Consider the following 14,899-nt stretch of genomic DNA (forward strand, 5'->3'; position numbering starts at 1 on the left):
GGTCTACCCCTGGTGAACGGGTGGAATAGCTGCCTTGTCCCGGCTGCTGGGCCTGGGAGCGGCCTCTTCTTCCCCAGGTCGCCGGACACTCCTGTCCCACTCAGCTTGCTGAGTGCGGAGTGGGGGCGGGGCCGTTAAGGTGCGGGACCCACGGGGGGAGGGAGGCTGCCGCGGGGGAGCCGATCAATTCGCTCCGCTCTCCCCGGAGGCGGAGCCAGGGGCGGCTTCTGCTGCCCTAGAGGCGGGACGCGGGTCTCCAGATGAACTTGCTCCTGGGAGGCGGCGGCGGAGGCGGCAGGGGCAGGGGATGTGTTCCAGGGATTTGCTCCATTTCTTCTCTCCCCCACGGCCTGGCTTGGGGGCGACGTCTGCCGCCGGAGATTTGCCTGAGGTCCGACTCCAGGTGAGCTTGCTCCTGGGAGATGGGTGCGGTGCGGTCAGGGGGCTGGTAAGGTGGTGGCTGCAGGCATAGGGAGGCTGCCCCGGAGGAGATTGTGGATTAGCTCCATGTCTGCACCGCGTGGCCTGAAGGCGGCCTCTGCTGCTCCAGGTCCCGGGACACCCCTGTCCCACTTTGCCTGCTGGGGGCGGGAGGCAGGGTAGTCAGGGTGCAGGGGTGGCGGTGGTCGGGGGCCTGCAGCGGGGGAGCGGACCATTTGCTCCCATCTTCCCCGCGTCTTGTCCTGGGGGCGGTCGCTGTTGCCCTGTGTTATGAGACGCGTGTATCCTAGTCGGCCTGACCCCGGGAGTTGGACTTGGTACTTTGGGGGTGGTGGCAGCAACGGCAGGTTTTCCCATGGAACTTGTCCATTTGCTCCCACTTCCCCCCATGGTTTGCCCTGGGGGCGGTCCCTGTTGTCCCAAGTTCGTCGGACGTCCATCTCCAGGTCAGCCTGCTCCCTAGAGAAGGCCACTGTTAGGTCATGGGCAAGAGTGGTGGCTGCTGCGGGGGTAGGGGCTGCCTTGGGGAGCTGGTGGATTGGCTCCCGTCTCCCCGATGGCCTGGTGTGGGAGTGGCCTCTCCTGCCCCAGGTCACCAGACGCACCTGTCCCACTCAGCCTGCTGGGGGAGGGGCGCCCTGGGCGGTGCCTTTAAGGTGCGGGGGTGGCGATGGCGGGGGTAGAAGACCTGCAGCGCGGAGCCTGTCAATTTGCTCTCCTCTTCCCCGTGACCAATCCTGGGGGCGTCCTCTGCTGCCCAAGAAGCCGGATGCCCGTCTCCAGGTCAGCTTGCTCCTGGGAGACGGGCCCGATGTGGTCGAGGGGCAGAGGCAGTTGCGACGGCCGGCTGCCCCGCCTAATGGGGCCACTTCTTCTCCTCTCCCCTGACCTGGCCTGGGGACGTCCTCTCTGGAGCAAGATTCGCCTGACACCCCACACCTGGTCTGATTGCTCCAGGAAGGTGGGCGCAGTGAGATCAGGAGGTGGAGAGGACAGGGGCTGCCCCTGGAGAGCTGGAGGATAAGCTCCAATCTCTCTGCAGGCCTGACGTGGGGGCGGCCTCTGCTGCCCCTCGTTCCCAGGTCACACTTCTCCGGGTCATATTTCCCCGGGGTTGCGGTAGGGTGCGGGGGCGTCGGGGTGTTGGCGGGGGTATGGAGCCTGCCGCTCGGGAGCTGGGGGTTTAGCTCCCATCTTTTCCGCAGATTGGCCTGAGGGCAGCCTCTGTTGCTCCAGGTCGCAAAGCAATTTCTCTGACAGCTTAGCCACCGGAGGTGGGCAGGATGGGCTGAGAGGGCTGAGGCAGCCGCCAAGGCAGCGACGGAGGGGGCTGTCCCTGGCCAGCTGGTCAATTTGTTCCCATCTCAACCTTTGCTGCCGCAGTTTCGCAGAACGCCCTTCTCCAGTTTATTCTTCTCCAGGGAGGTGGGCGCAGTGCATGCAGCCCGAGGTCTGGGCTCTCCCTTGGGAGGGGCAGAACTCTCTTGTTCTCCTTTGTCTTTATTCTTCAGCGAAGTGGTTACTGGACGCAATTCTTAATTCTGAGAAAGTGTAGCCTGTGTTATGGAAGAGCTGCTGGACAGTGAGGTTTCTGGGTGGATTTTCACATCAGCTGATGCCCCAGGCAGGCAGGAAAGCTATTACTCAGAGCTTCTTAGTCTGGGGTTGGGGATGGCCCCGCCATCCTCACCATGCTTTTTAAAAATGTGTTACTCCCCTCTTTTTCCTAGGTGACATTTTAGGTTATTGGGTCTCAGATTGCTGACACACTCATCCCTGTTCTCAGACATCTTTTAAACTTGGGTGAAGTGATAAGTAGGGGAAGATGATTTACTGAAAGGTAAGAATACTTAAATTCGCATTAAAGCTACATTCTGTCAATCTTTCTAAAATGATTTTCCTCTGATTCTAAATCCACGACCTAGTGAATGTTGTACTCCTGTGTAAATTATTGATCTTCACATCACATTTGTTGAGTGGTCAACGAGATTTGTTAATTAGATTATTCCTGAAAGGAAAAGTTCAGGCTTTTCAGAATTCCTTGTCTGATGTCACCCAGGCAGTCACAGTAGAAGACAGAGCTGATATAAAAATCCCTCAGCTGCCTGAACTGCAAAGCTTCTGGGATTACTGATCCCTGAAATGCAGGTGACTCTTGATGATAATCTGGGGGATGGTTTAAATGATCAGATTCTTCCAGTCCTATAAATGGGTTCCGTGGCCCCAGCCCCGGGAGAACTGGACATAAGGGCCATATCGTGTGTGGTGGGATGGGAAGGCAAGGTGTAAGAGCTGGAATCACTGAGATTCCACACTGGCTAAACACAGACTCCAGAGCCTAATTGTTGTCAGGTTCTGTTCTGGATTTGAGAGTGTGTTCATACATGATTCTTGCCCTTCTGGAGTCACTGCCTGGGTGGAAGTAACCTTTACATAGATCTGTGGAGGATGACATTTAAGTAGATGGGCTGTTATGGTTCTCAATGTGCCCAGGCTTGCTCTTCCAGGCACTCGTGGGACTAACGCGAGTCATGTTATTCACTCATTCGCTGATTTATTACCCTTGAATTGATCACTCGTCCCACAGTAAGTGAAACAAGGTAACAGGAAGCTGAGTTTTGTCCCCTCTCCTATCACTGATTGTTTTTCAGTCGGGCGCCCTGCGTATGCATTGTGAAACGGTGGTATTTCGTGCCCAATGGGGCAGCACTGTCAGTTCTGAGAATCAGGGGAGACACATGGGTAGGACAGCACCCTGACACACATGGCACCCCCCATCCCGTGAGACAGAATTGTCGATGCTCAGGTGACCCGATGTAGACTGCGGTGCTAAACCTGAGCATGTTTAGTTATCCTGGTGGCTATGAAAATACAGACTACCAGTCGCTACCTCTGGAGACTCTGAGGGTGTGCACCCCAGAATTCTGCATTTTAAGAAGCACTTTAACGAATCCTGATGAAGAGATCTGAGTGTCCCACGGAGAAACACTGGTGTGCGAGGCACCAATATTGAGGATTCTCAGGGAACGATGTCTTTTTAGGATGGTCCATGGGCCCTCACTTTAGACTTTTGCCTTGGGTTTAATTGTATGTGTTCAGAAGTGATGTCTTTCGATTCCAGTGCATGTCAGCATGCTCTGTGCAGGGATTTACTCTCAGTAGATGGCAAAAACTATGATTCTTCAGGTCACCGAGCTACACTGTGAACGATATTTTATTTTGGTTTTCTTTGTAGCAATGCAGAGTCTCCCGAGAAGAGATTTAGACTCAACAGCTTTGTGTCAGACTTTGGAAGACCGCTGCTGCCCAAGGTGTTCTCTGGCAGTGCAATGACGAATCTAGGTCCCTCTTTCACTGCTACATCAATGAAGTGGACCACTTGGACAAGGCCAAAGCTGGTATCCCTACCATAGCCCTTTACAGTGTTATTCGGCTCCAGGAAGCCATCAGATGCAGCAGGTGGCCAGAGGAGGAGCCGAACAGACTCATGAAATGTGACATCCCCAACTTTATCAACACGGACCAGAACTCTGCCTTTGTGGAAGATGATTTCCTGATTTTGTAACTACCGATTGTTCTAGAAAATAAGCCAGTTGCCCAGAACTCACACAAAGACTTGAATTGAGAAACGTGCTTTCTCAGGTATCTTTCTGAAGATGTGAAGTCTGTCTTTGTATGGAAGGAAGTCCCCTTTCACAAAACTGAATGTGTTTGTGTCTGAGAGAGGGAAATGGAGACAGAAAGAAGAAGAAGCAGAAGAGAGCCCCCTCAGAAGAGATCTAGTTAAGGTGAGTTTTTGTGCCTTTAAAAAACATTTGGGGTTTTAGGGGGAACAAAGTATTTACACTGTCTTATTCTCCTCATTGGAAACCTTGGCCCCGTCGTCAGAGTCAGCGGCCTTGAACGGGGGTTGCACGCTGCGTTTCATCTGGCACTGCGACTTCCACGCTCTGCCTTTAGCACGTTGCTTTGCCTGTCAGGGTTGCCACCCTTTTAACTGTAAGGTGAGGAGTCTGGAGTAGATGATCCACCCCAGCTGTGCTGTTTTGCAAATTTCTGATTTCGTATTCGGATGAGTCTGGGATACACCCAGAGCAGTATAAACCAGGCCCTACCTCCTGCCTATTGCTGGGGCATCCCTCAGGTCTGTGCCTTCTACTCAACCCTTTACTGAGCCCAGCTTTTGTCAGGAGCCCAAGTGCCTACCGGGATGGCAGGGGACTTGTCTTTCGTGGTCACGGTGGCCAAGAATTCTATTGGTGTGCTGAAACAACTCTTCTGAGATCCTCCACCCACCCCTGCTCAAACCTAATGACAGCACTACGGTTCCTTTCCTAGGAGGAGAATCAATCCATGGTGCATTTTATGACAATCCTGTCCCCAGGGATGCACGGAAGTTTATCAGCTGAGTGAGGGGAGGTGCCTCTGTGTCCCTGTATCTCTGTCTGCTGACAGTTCGCTGCCACCGGCTACTGAACAAGAAAAGTGCTATTCACCATGTTGTGTGTTTTCCAAATGTGTAGGTGATGGTCTTGTGGCTCGTGCGTGGGCTTTGATTTGGGATGGTGAAGGGCTTATAAATACCTCATCAACATGTATTCGAGGTGGCCTGGTGCCACACAGATTTGATTCATGAAGGCATCAAGCCTGCACACTGGTTTGGAAACAACTTGGTTTTGATCATTCACACTGCATGCATGACTCGCTGCTAATCTCTGGGTGGTTTTTTCATTTCAGATTTATTCACCCCATGTCTTGCTTAAGCTGAAAAATACATTTATTTCACCAGAATATTCTCTGATTCTTTGTTTACACACATCCAGTTTTTTTAATTCCTTTAAAAATGATTCTGTGTTTATAATGCCTCCTAATTTCTATCATCTCTATGTTGCCAGTGGCCTGAGACATGCACCAGATTTGATGCCGGAACAGTTCCACCAAAAGAAATCCCTTTGCCGTAATATCTTTTGAGGAAAATATTATTCTTTAAGGCTCTAACAGTAAATCGTAGAAGAAAGCATGGAACATTTCTTGTAGTTAATACATGTTCATGCGAAAAGAAATGATATTTTCATTAAACAATGTTGATTTTAATAACTTTTACAAATGTGAACATTATTATTCATAATTTAAGTAACCAGATAAAACCACAGTTATTTATTATGAAGATTGAAAACTATTTACACGGTCTCTTAATTAGAAGTAGCTTTATTAGAAGACTGAAGGGTATTTAAAAGATGGAAAAATACCCATGATGACACCATCATTTTTATTAACTAAATATGAAGAACTGTGCAGGGATAAGATTTAACCCTCTGCAAACTGCCAAGTTAGCATGAGGTAGTTTGTGGATGCTGCCAGAGGACAGGACACTCCCCCAGGATCAGAGACAAAGGACTTCCTGCCAGCACAGCAGGCAGCCTGTGGTTCAAGTTCATATTGGTTCCTGAGTTCCTTTCCTATTGCTGTTGTAACAAAGGACCACAGACTCAGTGGCTTAAAGCAATACACATTCATCTTCTCACTGTTCTAGGGTGCAGTAGTGCAAAGTCAATGTCAGTGGGCTAAAACCAACGAGTGGCCAAGGCTAAGTTCCACACCGAGGCTCTTGGGAGGGATTCGTCATCCTACCTTTCCCAGCTTGCAGAGGTGCTCACACTCCTTGGCCCAGGGCCCTGTGTCACTGTGACCTCTGCTGCCACTTTACATCTCTGTCTCTGACTATATAGATATAGAGGAAGAGTCTTCTACATCTGGTATGGACCCTTTTCCCTACATGGACATTGTATCCCTATTTATGTGCAGATGAAAACCCCTTCCCTCCAGGGTGCGGTGGCATCAGCTCACAAGATGACCACTCTGGGCTTTAAGTGTCCTCTTTGTATTGTCATCAGGGAACTTCTCTCTCCATAGTTAGCTCTGTGTTACTTTGTTGTTATATTTTACCCAGAATTACTGAAAGTTTTACTTAAAAGGGATCCTAATTAGCTCTGTTTACCTGTTTCCAGAGCTGAAAGCTTCAGTTCTAGAGTATCAGTTTGATTTTTCCTAAAAATACATTCCAGTATATTTCTCTGGTGAAAGTCTCTACCCTGTTATCTATTGTCCCATCATTTCCTTATTTTCTTGAATATATTAAAAGTATTTTATAGCCTTTATTGGTAACTCTGATGCCTACATCACCTGGGGTTTGCATCCTTTGTCTAATGCTCCTTATTCTCATGTTATCTGTCATATAGTCTGGACATGTTGCATGTCTAGAAATTCTTTATTACATGGCAGACATTGCAAATGAAAAATCCATGTTATCTTCCGTGAGAGCTTTTCTACCTTCCCGTTAGGCAGACAGTGTGAGGGACTGATCATGTCACTCCAATCAGGCGCTGAGGTGGATCAGGACTAAAGTGCCTTTTTTCTTAAAACAGCTTTGAGGTATACTTGGCAAAATAATTTTCACACGTTTAAAGTGTACAGCTTAATACGTTTTGACGTAAGTATATCCCCAAGGAACCATGACCACACTCAAGACAGTGAACATACCCATCACCCACAAAGCTTCTCTCCTGACTTTTGTTGTCCCTCCCTCCCTCCCCGTCTCTTCCCCTGGGAACCATTGATCTGCTTTCTATCACAACATATTGGTTTGCATTTTCAAGATCCTTATATGAATGGATTCATGCAGTATCTACTCTATGTTGTCTGACTTCTTTCATTCAGTGTAATTATTTTGAGAATCATCTGTGTTGCTGTATTAATAGCTTGTTTGTCTTATAGTAGAGTATTGTTTAGTGCTGAGTTTTTACTGAAGAGTTTATTGTGAGCAGTGTTTGTATAGACCATCATTTCTTTCTGCATTTACTTCTTGATGGATGCATGGGTTATTTACAACTTGTGCTATTATAAATAAAATAGCAGTGAATATTTGGTTACAAGTCTTTGTATGGACATATGCTTTTCCTTTCTAAAGCACCAGATGAGGAATGTCTGGATTATATGGTACACAGGTGTTTACCTTTTTAAAAGAATCTGTTAAAGACTTTTCCAAAATGGTTGTACTATTGTAAATTCCTCGTGGTGTGTATCAGTTCTGGTTGCTCTACTTCCTTGCCAGCACCTTGTAAGGTCAGTCTTTCTAACTGTATTCATTCTAGTATGTATGTGAACTAGTATCTCACTGTGGTTTTTAAAAGTATTTCTCTAATGACTAATGACACCTTTAATCAGCATCTTTTCATATGCTTATTATCCATCTGGATATCTTTACTGAAGTGTGTTTTCTGGCCTCATTCATTCAGGTGTTTGAATTATTATTGAATTTTGAGACCTCTTTATTCTGGATCAGATACAAAGAGAGACCTTTATCAGATATATGATCTGCAAGTAGCTTCTGTCTATGGCTTGTCTTTTCATTTGCTTAGCAGTGTTTAGAAGAGCATTGAAGAGTCTTCATGTTCATAAAGTTCACTCTATCAGTTTCTTTTTAAAATAGATGATACTTTTGGTGTCATAGCAAAGAAAAATTTGCCAAACCCAAGGCCATAAACCTTAAGCCTATGCTTGTTCTCCTAGCTGTTTTATAGTTTTAGATTTCCTATTAAGATCTATGATCCATTTTGAGGTAAATTTTGTATATTTTGTGAGGTGTGGATCAAAGTTCATTTTTTTTTTTTTTGCGTATCACGATCTAATTGTTCCAGCACTACATGCTGAAAAGATCCTTTCTCCACAGCATCCTTTTTGAGAATCAATTGTCTGTATAAGTCTTGGTTTAGTTCTGAACATTCTATTGTGTTCCATTATTCTATTTTCCTGTTTTACACCAACACCATAATTTCTGATTACTGTAGCTTTATAAAAAAAAGTTTGAAAATCAGATAGTGCAAGTCTTCCAACTTTGTTTTTCTTGTTCAAAGTTGTTTTGGATTTTTGGGATCATTTGAATTTTTATATGAATTATAGAATAAGTTTTTAAATTCCTTACATCCTGTTCTGCCAAAATTCCACCCATGTCTTTGGCCGTCTCCAAAGCCACATTTTCTGAAGAAGTCTCTCTAGATCCCAGGTGAAAGGAATTTCTCTTTCGTCTGTGCTCAAATCACATTTGATATTATTTGATTACATTTAATCATATTTGCCTGTATGTACTTGTCTGATCTTTCCAGCCATTTAGTAAATCTCAAAAGATTAGGAATCTTGACTTGGTTCCCTCTGTGTGCTGAGAAACTAGTTCTATGCTTTGCAGGAGTGAGCCCTGCAGTAAGAGGTATCTGCAGCACACATCTAGCTCATTGCTTGAATATTGTCAAGGAATTCTGCAGATTTAGAATTGTTTATTGATTGTTGTCTCCAAGACGGCTCAGTCTTTTTTATTTCTATTGCTACTGCTGCAGTTTCAAAGAACAATGGGCTAGTTATTTTCCAAATATCAAATCATACTCTAATTGTGTTGTCACGCAAATTATGTGCTGCTGTGTCTTAACAACCTGCTTAGTGTTCACAGGCTCCTTCACTCATGGAAAATTTGGGAGAATGTCATATCCTTAGAGATAGCAATGCTGTCTTTGGCGACCTGAGCAGCAGTATCTGAATTCACTCCTGCTGTTTTTCCAGTGTCCCCTCTAGACCTCCTCCAGCCCTCCATGGGGGGCCCTGCAGTTCTGCCCTAGAAAAGCCTGTTGCTTCTCAGGAAGACTTCCCTATGAAACATAACCATGTCCTTCTTGTGGGGACATTCAGTCCAGAGACCTGAAAGCAGGGGAAAATATTTAGCCTGCTTTTGGTAGAACCTAAATTCTTCCATACTTGTTAGAAGCAATTTCAGTGAGGAAACTGTTTTGGCATCTAACAAATCAGCATAAATGACTGAGGAAGATCAGCTTCCCCATCCCACTCAGTCGTCATGTTGATGTGACACACACATTGGCAAACATTTTCTCCTGTGAGCAACATAAAGTTCAAGACGTTATGAATGGCTTTTTGTTTTTATTTCTTAGTCTTTCCACATTCACTGTGTCTCGTGAGATTATATGAATCCTGCTTATTTTCAGCCCAGCACTAAACTTTTTAAAAGGATCACGTGTTTAAAAGGCTAGTGGACAATTTTTTAGAAGACAGAAATCCTTAGATTTTGGTCCCAGAGTTGAATCTTGGTTAGTGGTGAATGAAAATTCCCGTTAAAATTTTAAATTCAGTGATATAAAGTCTTAAAAATAGTTAAATATTAGTCAATTTCATTAAACACTATAAGAGTTATTTACCTTTAAGCCTGTTTCTGGGGCAATTTTGCAATGATTCCCTCCCTTTATCGATTCCCTCTTTATCAGAATCCTTGAGAGGCCCCTGTCATCATTGTCAGTATCATCATCATCATCATGGAACTGATTCTTCTGGAAGATTCTAGGAAAATAAAGAGATGGACGGGATTATGTGTAGGTCAGTGTGTGCATATACAATAAGAACAGCTGTCAGACATTAGATGCAAGATACCCATTTCATTTAGGGGAGAATGTGGTCATGAAATCCTGATGTGGTGAATGAAGGAAGCGGTGGGAACAGGATAGTCAATGGAAAGGAGGAGGAAGTGAGTGAATTGGAGAGTATAGATCCTTGGTTCGTTGATCAGCACATTGGTGAGAATGAGGGGAGTGTGATGGCAGAATCATGTCCCTCCCCGGCCACAGGGTAGCCACCTGTGACATGTTACTGTACATGGCAAAAGGGATGACAGATATTTTAGGATTAAAAATCTTAGAGGATTTCTGTCTCCTAAATTGTCTATTAGTTAGCCTTTAAACCCATGATACATTATTATAGATTAGTGCAGGGGCACAAATAAAAAGGATTCATATAATCTCACCAGACAAACTGAATGTAGAAAGGATAAGGAAGAAAAACAAAAAGTCACTTATAAGTGCCTTGAACCATAAATTGCTCATGAGGAAATGTTACACAAGGTGAATGTCACAGCCACATACATACTGCCTGAGTGGGATGGGACAAGGGGATCCTGAGATGAGACAATAGGGTGAGTAGTCTGGATTGTCCAGGTGGGCTGAATGTAATCACAGGGGTCCTTAAAATGGAGGATATTTCCCAGCTGAGTTTAAAATCAGAGGGAGGTGTAGCGATGGAGCAATGTTCAGAAAGGCTGCTGACCATGAAAATGGAGGAAGTTGAGGGGCACAAGCTAAGGAAGGTGGGTGACCTCTGTAAACTGGAAAAAAAAAGGAAACATTCTCTTCTAGACCCTCTAGGAGGAAGGAACCCTGCTGGTATCTTGAATTTATCCCAATGAGAACTGTGTTGGGTCTCTGACATCCACAGCCATAAGCTAATAAGTCTGTGCTGGTTTAAGCTATTAAGCTTATGGGAATTTGTTACAGTGGTAATAGGAAAATAACATAGTGAGTGGTAGTGTAAGGGATTAAAGGTCTAGGATGGGGTGTGGAGAGAATTCTGACATTTACACCTAAAAAACAACCAGGTGAAGTGGGAAGGTGTTTTAAGGAAGACCTACCTGGCAGGGCTGTCAAGCAGACTGGAGTGAGCGAATCCTTGGAGTTAGAGGAATCAATTAAACCTCACAAGGAAAATAAGAAATAAAATGTAGCAGGGCTTCAGTGTTAGTAGATGTAGGAATGGAAATGGGCAGAGAGATATAAACATTATTTTGAAATTAGCTACAGGTTTGATGACTGCATGTTTGGGAGAGTTAGCCGATGTGTGGACTGAATGCATCCCCTCAAAATCCATATGTCGAAACCTCATCTCCCAGGGTGATGATATAGGGATGCGGGGCCTTTGGGAGGTGATTAGTAGGATAAAATGAGGTCATGAGAGTAGAGCCCTCATGAATGGTATTAGTGTTCTTATACAGGGCCCCAAAGTGCTTGCTTCTCTCTCCTCTCTGGGCCATGAAGATAGTGGGAAGACAGCCATCTTTGAGCTGGCAATCCTCTCCCAGATACATTGACCTTGAAAGCCTCAGCCTCCAAACCATAAGGAATATGCTGGTTGTTTAAGCCACCTGACACACGGTAATTTGTTACAGAATCCCAGACTGACGAAGACAGTGGAGAATGCCACTGTGTTTTGCACTGATTGCCTGGAGAATGCTGAAACCCAGGGAAGTGGGCAGCACAGACGTTTACTCATTTAATCCTGCCAACACTGTAGGGGATAGAGTCTACATTTTCCTCGCTATTTAAAAGGTAAGGAAAAAGAGGCACAAATAATAACAATGACAACGACAACAACAACAACAACAGCAACAATAATTTGTCCAAGATTCACACAGAACTCCCTGGAGGGAGAGTGAGAATTAATACTTATGCAGGCTGGCCCCAGAGCCCCTGCTCATAACTACTAAGTCAGATCACCTTGCTTATTTAATCAGTTTTTTTCAACTGTGATATGAGTGTACTGTGTCCAGTAACTTATAATTTCAAAATACCTCACTGTAAGGGAAACATTAGTCGCAGGCATTACAACCCACAGAAAGCTAGACATACAAAAATAACTTGTTAAGGCAAGATAACCAATAATGTTTTTAAATATTATACCTGCTGACCCTTTGCAATAAAGTGTTTATTTATAATTCTGTCTGGCTACAGAATAACATCATAATCCTGCATGTGGCTGGTGGCTCCCGTGTTGGACAGCACGGGTCTAGAGTATTTAAATGACTTGCCCAGCCTTGCCCAGGAAGCTCGTGGTGGGATCAGAGCTATAGTCTGGGACTGTTCCTTCCTATCCAAGTCCCTCATGGAAGTTTAGAAGCTTCTCCTTTGGTGCCCAGCTGTCTATCCGTACTTATGACATCTTGTCAGGTGCCCCGGCCTGCTCCTGAACATCAGCCAGAACCCACTTCTGCTCTTTTTTGGCCAGGTAATACCTTCTAGCAACTTCCATTGCCTTCTTGGCATCAGTTTTTACATGGAAGGGTAGTGGCTAGAGAAGGAAATGTGTCCACATGACAGGTTTTTCATAAATATAGTAGGAGTGGTCAAGAGAAGAAAACCTCAGGAATACGAGTGGAAGCAGGTCATTTAATATACCAAATGCGTACTTTCAATGTATGTTTGTGTTTCCCAGGCCCCGCTTGTTCTACTCGTGCATTATAGGCCAACACATCAGGAGACAAGGATTTGGGGCAAGAAATAGCGGCTTTAATTTGTAAAGCCAGCGGAGAAGATGGTAGACCAATGTCCTGGAGAACCATCATCCCAAGTCAGAATTCAGGCTCTTCTTATATTAAAAAGGGGAAGCGGGAATGCTTGGTTGTTGCAAACTTGGTGTATGAATTCTTTGTTGTTAGAATCCTTTGTTCTTGCAGCTCTTCACCTGGGTCAGATCCGTGTAAACCTCCAACAAGCAAATGTTATTTTCTATTCTGTATCTTGTTATCTTTATACGAATGGAAAAGTGATAATATCCTTCAAAGTCAGAGCCTTGAGAATAGGGTCTCCTGTATATTTCAGGATCTAGGCAACATTGTTTCACAAAAGGTGCAGAAACAGCAAGACTAAGCCTAGGAAACAGGGCACAGGTTTAAAGTCAAAGGAACAGATCTAATATGGAGTCAGATTTGTTCTTTCCTATTTCAGTAGTGCCATGGAGAAGGCACTGTGGGCAGCTTTCTGTAGGGTCCTGGAGGCTTTCTCTCTCAGCCTCTGTGCGCCTCTATTGAAAACCCGTCATCGCTATCTGGCCTGCTGGAAAACCAGTCGGCCTGTTTTGCCCTGAAGTTGTGTTCTGTTTATAACTCATCTCTACTCCTTGGAAAACAACTCAATAAAAACTCAGTTGGTTTCCCACCAGCCCTGAGCAGGGGTGAGGGATAGCATGTTATTATTTTATAAAAAAAATATATAAAAAAGTTTTAAAACAGCACTGGGCACATAGGAGAGAGACAATCGATGCTTCCTGGCTTAAATCGAAAATGATGACTCAGTGAGTCTATGGCTGCTGTATTTGCTGAACTAGTTACTCCTTTGCTCCATTACACATTTATTTTAACTGAAAAAGAAATATATGCGTATGGTTAAAAAAATTCAAACAGAGCAAAAAATACTCAAGTGAAAGAAGTTTTCCCTCATCCTCTGTTCTTACACGCCTCCCTGGAAATGCCAATGTTTACAATCCTTTGTGTGCTTTTCCAGATATGCTATGCAAGTTCCCACCAATGTATGTAAATTCCTTTAAAGTTTTACTTATTTTTAACTTTAAGGGATTTAAATCCTCAAGTGGCTTCTGCCACAGTAATAGAAAAGAAGAAATCTGACTCCATATTAGATCTGTTCCTTTGACTTTAACCCTGTGCTCTGTCTCCTAGGCTTCTTCTTGCTTGTAAAACAATGTTGCCTAGAGCCTAAAATATACAGGAGAGCCTATTCTGAAGGCTCTGACCTTTAAGGGTATTTAACACTTTTCCAATCATATAAAGATAACACGTTGCAGAATAGAAAATAACGTTTGTTTTGTTGGAGGTTTACAGGGATCTGACCCAGGGAGATAGCTGCAAGAACAAAGGATTCTAACAAGAAGGAATTCCTACACCAAGAAGTTTGCAAAAACCAAGCACATAGGAAAGCAGCCTGAATTCTGACTTGGGGAGATGGTTTTCCAGGACATTAGTTTGCCATCTAGGTCTACAGAAACTTGCTATTCCATGCCCCAACACTTGGTCTCCCAACTTACTGGCCTGGCCTGCACTGAGGAGAATGAATTTGGACTCAAGAACACTTCTACCTACCTAGCAAGTTGGACACTGGGACTGAGGGCAGCTCTCCCACACACAGGGGCCTACGGTGAGCCCTTGATTATTCCCCGAGGTTGGGGTGTGGTTTACCCAGGAGGGATGGGGACTCTACACCAACACTCAGGCAGTCTGCTCCTTCTGGGGCTCTGACATTTTACCTCCCGCTCCCTGCCAGCCCAACATTTGGGACAGTGGAGCTAAGGCAGAGATCGTGCCTGCCTGTTTCCCAGCGTGTAAAAGGGGAATATGTACTCTTCCCAAGGTAGTTCTGAGAAACAACACCTGCGGGTGCTTGGTTCCCTGAGCAACAGTAAACCTAGCTCCTTGTGGGGGCAACGGGTATGATACCCGTAGGGTTTCTGCAGAGACCTTAGCTGGAGGGCTGGGCCAGGGACGTAAAATATGAGCTGTGGGCAATGACGGGTAAGAGAAGGGTGTATAGGCAGGACTGCTGCCTCCTTCGGGGTGCCACAAGAGGTAAAACGCTTTCTCCCCATCTCTGTTACTCCCCTCCCAATTCCAGATAACTGCCTTCCCTCTGCTCCTCCTGTCCATGTGTCTCCCTCCACTTTTCCCCGCCTCCCCTCCTCCTCCCCTATTCTCCCTCCCTCGGTTCCCCTTCTCTCTCAGGACCCAGAGCGGATCGCTGGCCCTCCTGCGCATGCGCAGTTGCTGCCAGCTGGACCGCGGGTTGGAAGC

At 45.4% G+C, this 14,899-nt stretch overlaps 1 long non-coding RNA gene across 1 annotated transcript; it reads left to right on the forward strand.

Moving 5' to 3' along the window:
• The first annotated feature begins 297 nt into the window (after nt 1-297).
• Nucleotides 298-3,951, forward strand: LOC140694735 (uncharacterized). Its single transcript, XR_012070350.1, has 3 exons — nt 298-403; nt 2,172-2,281; nt 3,677-3,951. It is a non-coding gene; the product is annotated as an uncharacterized lncRNA (long non-coding RNA).
• The last annotated feature ends 10,948 nt before the right edge of the window (nt 3,952-14,899 follow it).

The sequence above is a fragment of the Vicugna pacos genome, unplaced genomic scaffold (assembly GCF_048564905.1).
Source record: "Vicugna pacos unplaced genomic scaffold, VicPac4 scaffold_103, whole genome shotgun sequence".
NCBI lineage: Eukaryota > Metazoa > Chordata > Mammalia > Artiodactyla > Camelidae > Vicugna > Vicugna pacos.